This window comes from Trichoplusia ni, chromosome 9 (assembly GCF_003590095.1).
Source record: "Trichoplusia ni isolate ovarian cell line Hi5 chromosome 9, tn1, whole genome shotgun sequence".
NCBI classification, from domain to species: Eukaryota; Metazoa; Arthropoda; class Insecta; order Lepidoptera; family Noctuidae; genus Trichoplusia; species Trichoplusia ni.
The window spans coordinates 3,628,105-3,638,736 of NC_039486.1; the positions used below are offsets into that span (position 1 = coordinate 3,628,105).

A 10,632-nucleotide genomic window follows, 5' to 3' on the forward strand; every position below is an offset into this window, starting at 1 on the left:
CAAATATATGCAAAATGATGCAGTTCTTCCAGTTGATACTCATCTTCTAAATATAGAACCACAACCAAAGCTATTTCTGTTATAACTTTATATATAAACAAATAAACAAAAATATGACAGGCCAGTAATCGCTCACACAAAGCGATTGTTATCTTGACTAGGCGGTGAGTAATTGGCCAAAGCTAAAGGCAGCAATCGAGTCGCTTGAGCCACTCTCATCCCTTTAAAGCGATGTAAAGCCTTTTTTAAGCCGAAAGATTTAAGTTGGTGAAAGTGCTTCGCTCTATTAAAACGCCATTTGGTTCGAATTTCACTTCGGTTCGGTCTCGATGGCCGTGCAAGGAGGTTGAGTGACGGAACTTTTTGGTGGGTACCTGTAGTTTCAATACTCGTCATGTAAAGTAGAGTTTCATAAGTCAGGTGCACATAATTTGTTGTAAAGCATCTCCTGTTGATTTTTTATGTGGAGTTAAACGTTGGCTAAAATGTTAATAGTGTATTTTGCTTTTTAACATGGAATTTAAGGTCAAAAAATTCAAAATTATAGGCAAGAAATTCAGACGTAAACGTCGTTAATGCAAAAATAGGTTACGGATAAAAAAGTACTTTTAAAAATATATAAATAAATAAATTTATAAAAAACAATTAGAAAATTGTTAAATTCCTACTATTTCCTCCAAAACGCACTGCAATTTCCAAACCAATTCAAATTCAAATTGGAATTATCTCTTATAGTCTGGCTTCTATAATTCTAATAATAAACGTTTGATAAACAGCTCCTAAGACATAACCTACACCAATGTTATTACTGTGTGTTTAGCCTTCTCTAATGCATAACACAAATAGTGCACACGTCATCTTTGAAGTTTCGTTCATAAACAGATCGAGGCCGAAATATTTTACATTTAACGACTGGATATAATATCTATTCTAAAATGTAAAAGAATATTTAGTAACATAGCTGATGACTTACTATTTTTTAATTCTAAAGTGAAATAATAGAAAAAACTCTTTGCTCTACGGTGATGGATAGTTACAGAAAAACAACTTATTATTTCAAAAAATAGTAGGTTTACTAATAGTAGGTAAAAATTCTGGGTTTGAGTCATTCTTTTTCAATTAGACAAGAAATTTCGACTCCAGCGTTCTTAAAAAAAAACTTGTAAAAGTGATGATATGTCCTACTTTCATTTCATTTACTATTTGTTAATTAACCCCTTCTTTGTTGGTTTAAGTATGTAATAATCTAGCCTGTTTCAAAAATGATTTGGTTTATTTTGGCTCTATAATATCAAGTTTAGCATCAGAAAATACTTCATCTGTATAATATATTTTTGTGGCCTCAAATGTGTCATAATGTTTGAATAACATAAAATAACGCAACTAGATCTAATCATTTACATTACCTAAACCTATGCACCTATTATTTGACATACCGATGATTCGTTTATCCTACGATGAAGTTGCACTATTAAAAAATAATAATACAGAATCAATTTTTGATGATAATCATGTATCGAACGTGTCAAGTCTAGATCATCTTGTCACTTTGTAATATACCGCTAGAAGTTAGACAAAAATCAAATCATATCTGGATAAGACATATCATTTGGAAGAGCGGGATGGCGCGCTACAGTACGTAAAGCGGCATCTCTTTCACAACGGCTACAGTCTTACTTTAACACGAATTACATGATGTTAACAAGCATTTAGCCTTCACTATTGAGATAAATGTCTTATCTTGTCTTTTTTCTTTCTTTATAAGTAGGGTTGATACTAAAAAAATGTTGAATCACGATAATGTTAAAAATAACAATTTCTGAAAAAAATAGTGTATAGTACAAATGAAAACTCACTGTGAGAAAGAGAACGTTTGAATGTTTAATTATGTAGATAGGCGGATTTTCGAATTTGAACTTTTCATAGGAGTGGTCATGCGACGACTCATTTTGAGTAATGAACTCATTTAATGTTTAATTCAATTATGTTTTATAATGTATTATTATTGTATAATTTCAGTAAAATTTCGAGGTTCTGACGACCTCCGTGGTCGAGTGGCGTACGCACCGGTTTCAAGGTGTCGCTAGCTCTGAGGTCCCGGGCTCGATCCCCGGTCGGGTCAATGTAAAAATTAACATTTCTACATTGTCTCGGGTCTGGGTGTTTGTGGTACCTTCGTTCTATCTGAATTCCATAACACAAGTGCTTCAGCAACTTACTTTGGGTTCAGAACAATGTATGTGATGTTGTCCGCATTTATTTATTTATTTAGTAATGGTCAGGACTCCTAAACCTTTCTTTTTACTGCTGCCTCCAACTATTTCAAAATCTTGTGATTATTAGTTGTAATGCAACAATAATTGCTACACATATCTATGTAAATATGTTCAGGCAGCCCTACAATGCAGGTAACATGTAAAATATGTGACACTCTTGTAAACATTTGATTCGATCTGTTTGAACGTGCAGCGATAACATGATGTTGAGGCATTGTCAATGGGCTGATATCATCTCGTTGACAACTCGAGAAACCGTTCGATTTGTTGATAAAAACTGTTTGTTTACGTGGGACTATTATTTTTAGTGTTTCCTTTATAAATAGCTGTGAGAATGTTACAATTATTATCGGGACTTTTGGACAACGTTGTTATATTAAGACGTTTTCTCTATTTTTAAGGGTTCCGTCAAAGAGTTTTATTACTCTGAGGCACCCCGTCTGTCTCTTCATCTGTCTATAGGGTTCTCTCCACGCTGTATCTCATGATTCATGATAGATAGGTACTTGAATTTTTCACAGGTGAAGTATCCAAAAATAGTGATCGAGGTTAAGCAACGCTTTTGACAGTCACTAATTTGTTGTTTTTTATCTTTAGCCTATTTGTACGGAACCCTCAGTACCGTGAGTTTTCACCAAAGATGCTTTTTCTAATAACTTCAATTTATCCTTCGGCAGTTGTCTATTATGTTCTTGTATTATTAATCTTCTTAAAGATTCTTAGCCTTTGATTTTGAGTTGATTGAAATATTTATTGGAATGGTAGTACACACAACTTCTTCCAAATCCTCTGAAAATTTTATCAGCATGTAGAGTTAAGAAAAAATTCATATCCACCATATTTTAAGGAACTAGAAAGCAGTCGCTCCTTGTAAAACACTGGTACTTAGCTGAAACCGGTTGGACTGGTAGCCGACCTCAACATAGTTGGGAAAGGGCTAAGCCGATGATGAGGGTTCTTTAAAAAAAAAATCCCTAATAGTTCATATGTGATATTAGCAATTACACTTAAAAACTTCTTTAAGTATGTACCTCATATTATTCCAGTTGTGAAAAAGAGTCGCGGTAGGTCGTGTATTGCGCTGTCACGAACTGTCACACACACTCAGCAGGAACTGTTTCAGATAACTACATATGAAAAGAATGTTTGCTTTGTTCGTTTAGTACTATATGTATGTTTGTTTAGTAGTTTGTCATAACATGATTATTTAACATTTCTGCTATTCCGAAATGTTGTAATTTTTTTTTTAATATGCATGTTTCTTTTTATCAATGATTTCGCGAAACGCGAATAAATTGCTATTTCCTTTTTATAAAATTTCAATTTAATAGGCACTTCATTTTTTGCAAAATGTTACATATAAATAGTTTTTTTCCTGCAATGTGAAAGACAACAAAGATATTATTATATACTAGCTGTCCCAGCGAACTGCCTACACTTACAATCCCTCTTTTGCTACTGAATATATTCCAAACGAGGAAAGGTAACGAATCTTGCCAATATTGTGCATTTGTCACTTTGCAACCAAGCCACTATCTAAATCCATTGAATATCTGCGTGAAAAACTCAAACCTTGCGAATATTCAAAAACAGATTTCACCGCACAAAACGAACAGACTCCCAATTAATTTTTCACAAAAGTATTTGCTTACATTCAAATATTTTGGGCGTAACCACGAATACAGAAGTAAAGGAATGAACCGACGTCATGTCAACTTATCTACTTGTTATCAATTTAACACACAGATAAAATTATCATTCGGTTGATAGGGAGCGCGCCGCGCCAACACCTAATTTTTTAACGTTACGGCTATTTTTAGTCTGTAAGGCACCATGTATTTTGTATGAGTCAAACTCTATAAGTAGCCATTTTAAAAATAAATCGCCTTTTGTTTTCATTGAGGGCTTCATTGAATTCTTTGTTTAAAAAAAATGTGGAAGACTGTAGTTCTAAATTCAAACTTTAAAAATATATCAAAACAAATATTTAGATTCTGATAAATGAACCGCTTTGGGCGTTATTTATTCATTTAGTTTCAATCTAAGAAATTCTCTCAATGTAATTTTTAAGGTAGAGTGCTAATTACAGTACCTATTTGTTAGTCTTATTATCAACATTAAAAGCAAAAACAATTAAGATATACTCCACAAAAGCACTAGTAAACGGTGCTTGTAGCTTCGTAATACATTATATGGGCATGTGACGTCGCGGTCGCACATACTTTCCGCGTTCACTAATAGTCGCGCTTCGGTTAATAAAGAGCTCACTTGAACCTTTCATAGCAATAGCTGCCTACATACTTATCATTCTTAACTCTTCCAAATGTCATTTAGTATAGAAGTATCTTAGTCTTAAAATGTTATTCCCAATAAATTCCGTAAGATTGGAAGCAACAAAACTATTGACTCCAGAAGCATATGTAAACTTTTAACCATCTAAGAAATGTGAGATTTATATACGAGATAAAATGTTTACTCAAAAATTATAAAGAGTTGAAAAGTATCTGCCTTCTGATAATTTCTTAAGGCAACAATTGACATACTACAATTTTCCACAAAAGTAATTGAGTGGTTTGTCGTGAATAACTTGCATCTTAGCTCGTCTCATCTCTAGCTATGGCTATTTATTATAAACTAGCTGTTGCCCGCGACTTCGTCCCCGTGGCGTGGGTAGAAGATATAAATTATGATTTATACCTGCCCTGTTGTTTTCACATTTTCCATTGTATCTTAGCTCCTATTAGTCGCAGCGTGATGGTATATAGCCTTCCTCGATGAATGGTCTATTCAACACAAAATAATTTTTCAATTTGAACCAGTAGTTTCTGAGTTTAGCGCGTTCAAACAAACAAACAAACTCTTCAGCTTTATATATTAGTATAGATTACTGGGGAAATTATGTCTTAGGTTAAGACCGAATATTACTATAGTCTAAAATGTCATTAAACCTTAGAATGTCATAGACAGACCTATTCGTGATATGACGTCGTAAACTCCTCCGAACGGACTGTTGGTCCAACAGCGCCATAATCGTTTGTTATTATTGCCAACATTCGACCAACACGCCAACATATTGGCGATCACAGTTGGTAATAAAACATAATGCAAATTCGACGCTGTTAGTAATTAAACCGTTGTATGGGTAATACTTGTAAAGATTTTCTTAGTAGAGAATAGTATATAGTATAGTATAGTATCTTAGTATCTATATCTTTTTTAAGAACGTCTGAAAATCTTTGTTACAAATATTCATTAAAAGAAGACGTAAATAATAATTTACCTAATTGTGATAATTATAATTAGGTGAGATGTTACAGAAAAATGTTTCAATTTATCGTTTCGAAATCTCTTGGGGGCTATGATAAAGATCAGTTTATTTTTCATTTCTTTCTTTCTTTTACATTATTTCCTAACATTAGAAAGCAGATAATTTATTTGTACCTATATAATATACTAGCTGACCCAGCAAACGTTGTTTTGCCGAATATTTATTTTCTATGTAATATGTATTTTTAATGCCAGATTATATAAAAATAAAAACAAAAAATTTCGTCCAAAAAATAAAAATAAATATTTTATTGTGAGCAACCCTTATCACGAGGGTACAAAAAATAGATGTATTCTATTCTCAGATCTACTCAATATGTATACAAAATTTCATAAAAATCGGTCGAATCGTTTCGGTAACTAACATCGTGACACGGGAATTTTATCTATAGATATTCCTAAATGTAAAAAAATGTATACGAAAAATGTGTTTTGAAATATTAAAAGTTTGTTACAAAACTGAACAAAATTCTCTTTATCTAGGTGCATGATAAAGTTGTGAGCCTCCTTGGCAGAAAGACGGAGCAAGTTATAAACGAACTACCGTTTTGAATTAAGAAGACTTGCCGCCATGATGTAGTACATACAACTAAAATAGAAGTTTTTGAAAAGTATAAGAAAAAACAAATTTATAAAAAAACATAAAAATATAGTTGTTATATTAAATACTAGCTATAACTTATTAGAAAATCTGTTAAACTTTCATTGCGGAATGGAAATAAGGATATAAAAACTTTTTCAAAACATGAAATTATTAAAGATCTAGATTAATTACTAACTACCTACCTACTACTACTTCAGGTATTCTGGGCAGTGAAGTTTATAAGCAAATGCATTTAATTTTCTTTCACATTAGGCCTTGATAAATTTAAATTATTAAGCTTTTTTACTTTATCCGATAATTTTACAAATAGATACAAATATTTATTATTTTGATCATTTTATCTATTGTTAAAATTCTCAAAAAAAAAAACAAGTCTATAATAGTATAGCTATTCACCAAACTTGTGTCAATCGGTAACACAACTATCATATTTTGATATCCGTGCCTGTTATTAAAGCCATCTTCATCCTATTTCATAAAATCCCTTTGCATTTTACGACACTCTTCAGAAAATAAATGTCTGAAAGAATCTACGTATTTTTGTAAGGAAGTATAAATCTACAAGATTAACTAAATTCGACTTGAGTTTATTCTAATATTCGTTTTAATTTGGTTTATTGGAGTGTTTGCATGTGTTTTCTGAGTTATATATAGAATAATAAATAATATGGAAGTTTGGTTGAAAGCATAGGCCACTAAAGACGAAGGCCAAAAAAAAAAAGTTAAGATCAATTTTTTTTTTCAGAATTTTTTAATATACTTCTCATTCTTATCAACTAAATTGTTAAGCCAATTTAGTAACGAAAGTATATAAATATAACCGCTAGCGGTTCCGTTTCTTGTCATAAGCCAACCAAGAGCTGCAGACAAATTTACCTAACCGTACTTAATTTTTTCATGACCTAAATTAAATAAATTACAACTCAATTTTTAGAGGTACATAAAAATTGGCCAAAAAGTTCTAGACCACTGTGTGCCACTGCTAGGCAAAGGGCCTCTCACAACTCCTTCCACGATTCTCTAATCTGGGCCACATGAAGCCAGCCCGCGAGCCAGCCAAAAAGTTTAAAGAGGAAATATTTATTTTTGCAATAAAGGCATGCAAAATGTAAGACAGTTTCTTGGTGACGTTAACTTGTATTCGGCCTTATTATAAACCAATGATTAAAATATATCTTTATATGGTTTTACCAAGCATAAGTAGATTGAGCAATCATATCGGTAAAAAATTTAATCTAAAAAGATTACAATATCAATTCACTTTTATTATAACACCTAATTAAATTACTAAACACCAGTTAGGTATTCTTTTATTTTTCATTCATACATAATGTTGAATATCAGGATTACTATAGATTCTAAGGATAGAACTGAAAGTATCGAATACAATTTCTTGGATAATTATTATATTATCTTATGAAATAGGATTTTATGAAAAAGGCACAAATCCTATTTCATAAGATCCTATTCGAGGCATAAAATTCTTATATAAATAGTTTAGAATAATAAATTAATCAATATATATTATTGATAAATCATCATAATCATAATCAGTCAAAACCCACCGCTGGGCATCCCTTTGTTTATGTCAGTCCTGTCTCCTACTATTAGCATTATCCTTATAATATCTGCAGCCCATTTCATTATCGGCCTTCCGTGATTCTTCCATCTAAGTGTTTGCCTTTTAATGTAACGACTAACGAATATTATAAATTAAAGACAAATATACTTTTTCACTGTGTCTGTATATTTGTGTGTTCTTTACTTTGAAACGCCTGAGGCAAATTCGATAAAATTTTGTAAAGACTACAGTTTTACCCTGGTTTAACATATGCATCTTTTGCAGTGTTAACCGATACGGGCGAGGCCGTGGACAAAAACTAGCGTAGTTGCAATATAACAAATCTTTTAATATATAATTTCTGATATCATTATCCGATTAAAATATAATGCATTTACCAAAATATGAGTATTAATATTTTTTATCATGTACTAACCGGTTGTCATGTAAAAACACGCTATAGATTAATTTAAGTAAAAATATAAACAGCCATTTATTCATATTTTTAGAACTATAATGTATTAAACGAAAATAGCTCTTATATATAAATCATTTCCAATCTGAATTAAATTAACTCTACCTCAGTAAAAAAAGGTTTTAACAAAAATTTTAGTTCACTATGGTGATTAAAAAACTAAAAAAAGACATCAAATAGAAGAGAATAGAGCATCAATTTGTTCAAACCTTTACAGTCCACACTTTCCAATAAATTAATGATACAACGGTAATGAAGTAATTTGTAAAGCAGTAAAGTTATTAATTTTATTATAATGTAATATGAATTATGTAAATATTGTCCTTCCTTATGTTAAACAATAGTAAGAACGAGCTTGACTAAGCAAGCAGCTAAGTATTATATTTGTTGTAGATATACTTTATTCTACAAACATTATAACACCTTATTAGGTAGGATTACATGGTCACTTAAATATACGAGTTTGTCTTGTAAGAATCTTAGTAATACGTCGGGCGTTCTCAGTACAACTTGCCAGTTAGATTCACATACTATTCGATTCGAATTGTTTTCGTGTGATTTTTGCACAGATTATAAAGGCTGCTTGTTTCCTTGCTCTCGGCATTTTTCAGGGGAGAGTTTGAACAGAACACCGGGCATAAACAAATTGGAACACGTGGAACAAGTGACAGTCAACATACTCACAGTTTGAAAATAGTAAGCGGGCGTCAGTGACGTTGCAGCGGCTCGATGCGGGATCGATGATTCCTCTTGAGGTTCACAGCGTGTGTACAAGAAATCCGGTGATATCCGTCATAATCTGGTACAAGCCGCGGGATTACGCGTCCACGCGCCCGGCCGTCACCCACTAACGTAAACACCAGAACAAACCAAATACGAATCCGATACCGATAAATCAAAGCGCACGATCGCGGCGACGTCGCTTATCCGCTAAATCCTGTCGGGATCGCGTAAAAAATACTAGTATTAAAAACAGTCTTAAGTGGGCTTACGTACGCGGCGCGTTGCGGGCCGCGCTGGCTCTAATCTCGGCCACTTCCCGGACCAATTTGAACCTAACTCCACCACTCTATACATCATCCGGAGCGCGCCCGCCCACCGCGCCGCGCCGCACTCGTGCGCGCTCATACCCTCGTCTCGCTCACTCTCACTAGCTCCCTCTGTGTCCGCCTATACCTCTCTCGCTCACCCTGAAATCTCGCCACACTGAAAATTCTGTGCGTGCGGGCGCGGGCTGCGGGGAGGGGGACGCAGTCAGCTGGCCGAACTTGTGCGAATAAAATCGACTTTTTATCGTCTCGATGACGCTTCGTGACGTCACTGTTTACTTCTGCCCGTCAAGTGTGGACACTGGATCTTCGACGGACTGCCGTGACGCAATATCATTCAGATTTATGGATTTAGAACGTTTAGCAATGCGAGTGCTTTTTTTTTTCAAACATGGTGAAAGTTTTCTTTTAAAAATAAATGTAATGTAGATGTTTAATAATAGGATATATCTAGATAGGTACCTACTTTTATAAGACAACATACATGATCATACCAGAAATCTGTAAATCTGACTTAATTATCTATCTGCCATAAATTGTGAAGTAAAAACGCATTTAAATGGTGCAATATGTTTTCCTTATAGCGTAAAATAATTGCAGTTTAAATCGCGCGGCGTGCACCGGAGTCGGGCGCAATAAATCGCAAGCTCGCTCCCGGTCCGCAACGTAAACAGATCGGGCGCATTAACCGCGCGTCGGCGTACATAAAGAGAGCGGTATAAATATAAAGTTCCCACTCGCCGCCGCGCAAACTTAGCTAAACAACGCCATAATTGCCTTCATTACTTAAATTACTGAAATTATTTATTCAAAAAGCTGGCAACATTTAGCCAGAGTTGGCTCCGCCTTTAAAACGGCTCTTGGCCAACAGGCGGCGGCGAGAGCTCGGGGGGCGGGGCGAGCGCCAACATGGCGGCAACCTTCCCATAGCGCTCGCTCCTGTACGTTCGCCGCACGCCGCCGGTGCATGCTGTTTCAGTCTGTTTTCACGCGTCGACTTTCACGTGTTTTCGAGTGGTTAATTAGTTTGGCATTGTTAATGAGTGCGACTGTAGCAGGCAGCCGTGCGGAGTGGCCGCTACGCTGCCTCTACGCAGCGGCTACGCGCTACGCCCGCCCGCTAGCCAAGCGATGCCGTCGCATTTGTGCCGACGGCATTCGGCCGTCGGCTGATTATAGATTTGTCATAGAAAAATATATAGATACAATTGAATTAAAAAACAAAATATTTAAAAATATCGTGAGAGTTCAAATTTTTTATTATAGGTTTTTAATAGATTCTCGTTTTCGTTTTAATTCAAATTAATGATAGTGGACCATCATGACTTTTAAGCTTTATA

The 10,632-nt window shown here is 34.3% G+C and overlaps 1 protein-coding gene across 2 annotated transcripts in view; it reads right to left on the reverse strand.

Annotated features, from left to right (window-relative positions):
- Positions 1-9,715, reverse strand: part of LOC113497221 (pituitary homeobox homolog Ptx1) — a 44,266-nt gene extending 34,551 nt beyond the window's left edge. Inside the window, exon 1 of one of the 2 annotated variants that reach the window (XM_026876663.1) lies at positions 8,928-9,715. The gene's annotated coding sequence lies outside the window, so the exon portion shown is untranslated. The remainder of the gene's footprint in view (positions 1-8,927) is intronic. The other variant, XM_026876664.1, reaches the window with a different exon arrangement.
- Between the last annotated feature and the right edge of the window lie 917 nt (positions 9,716-10,632).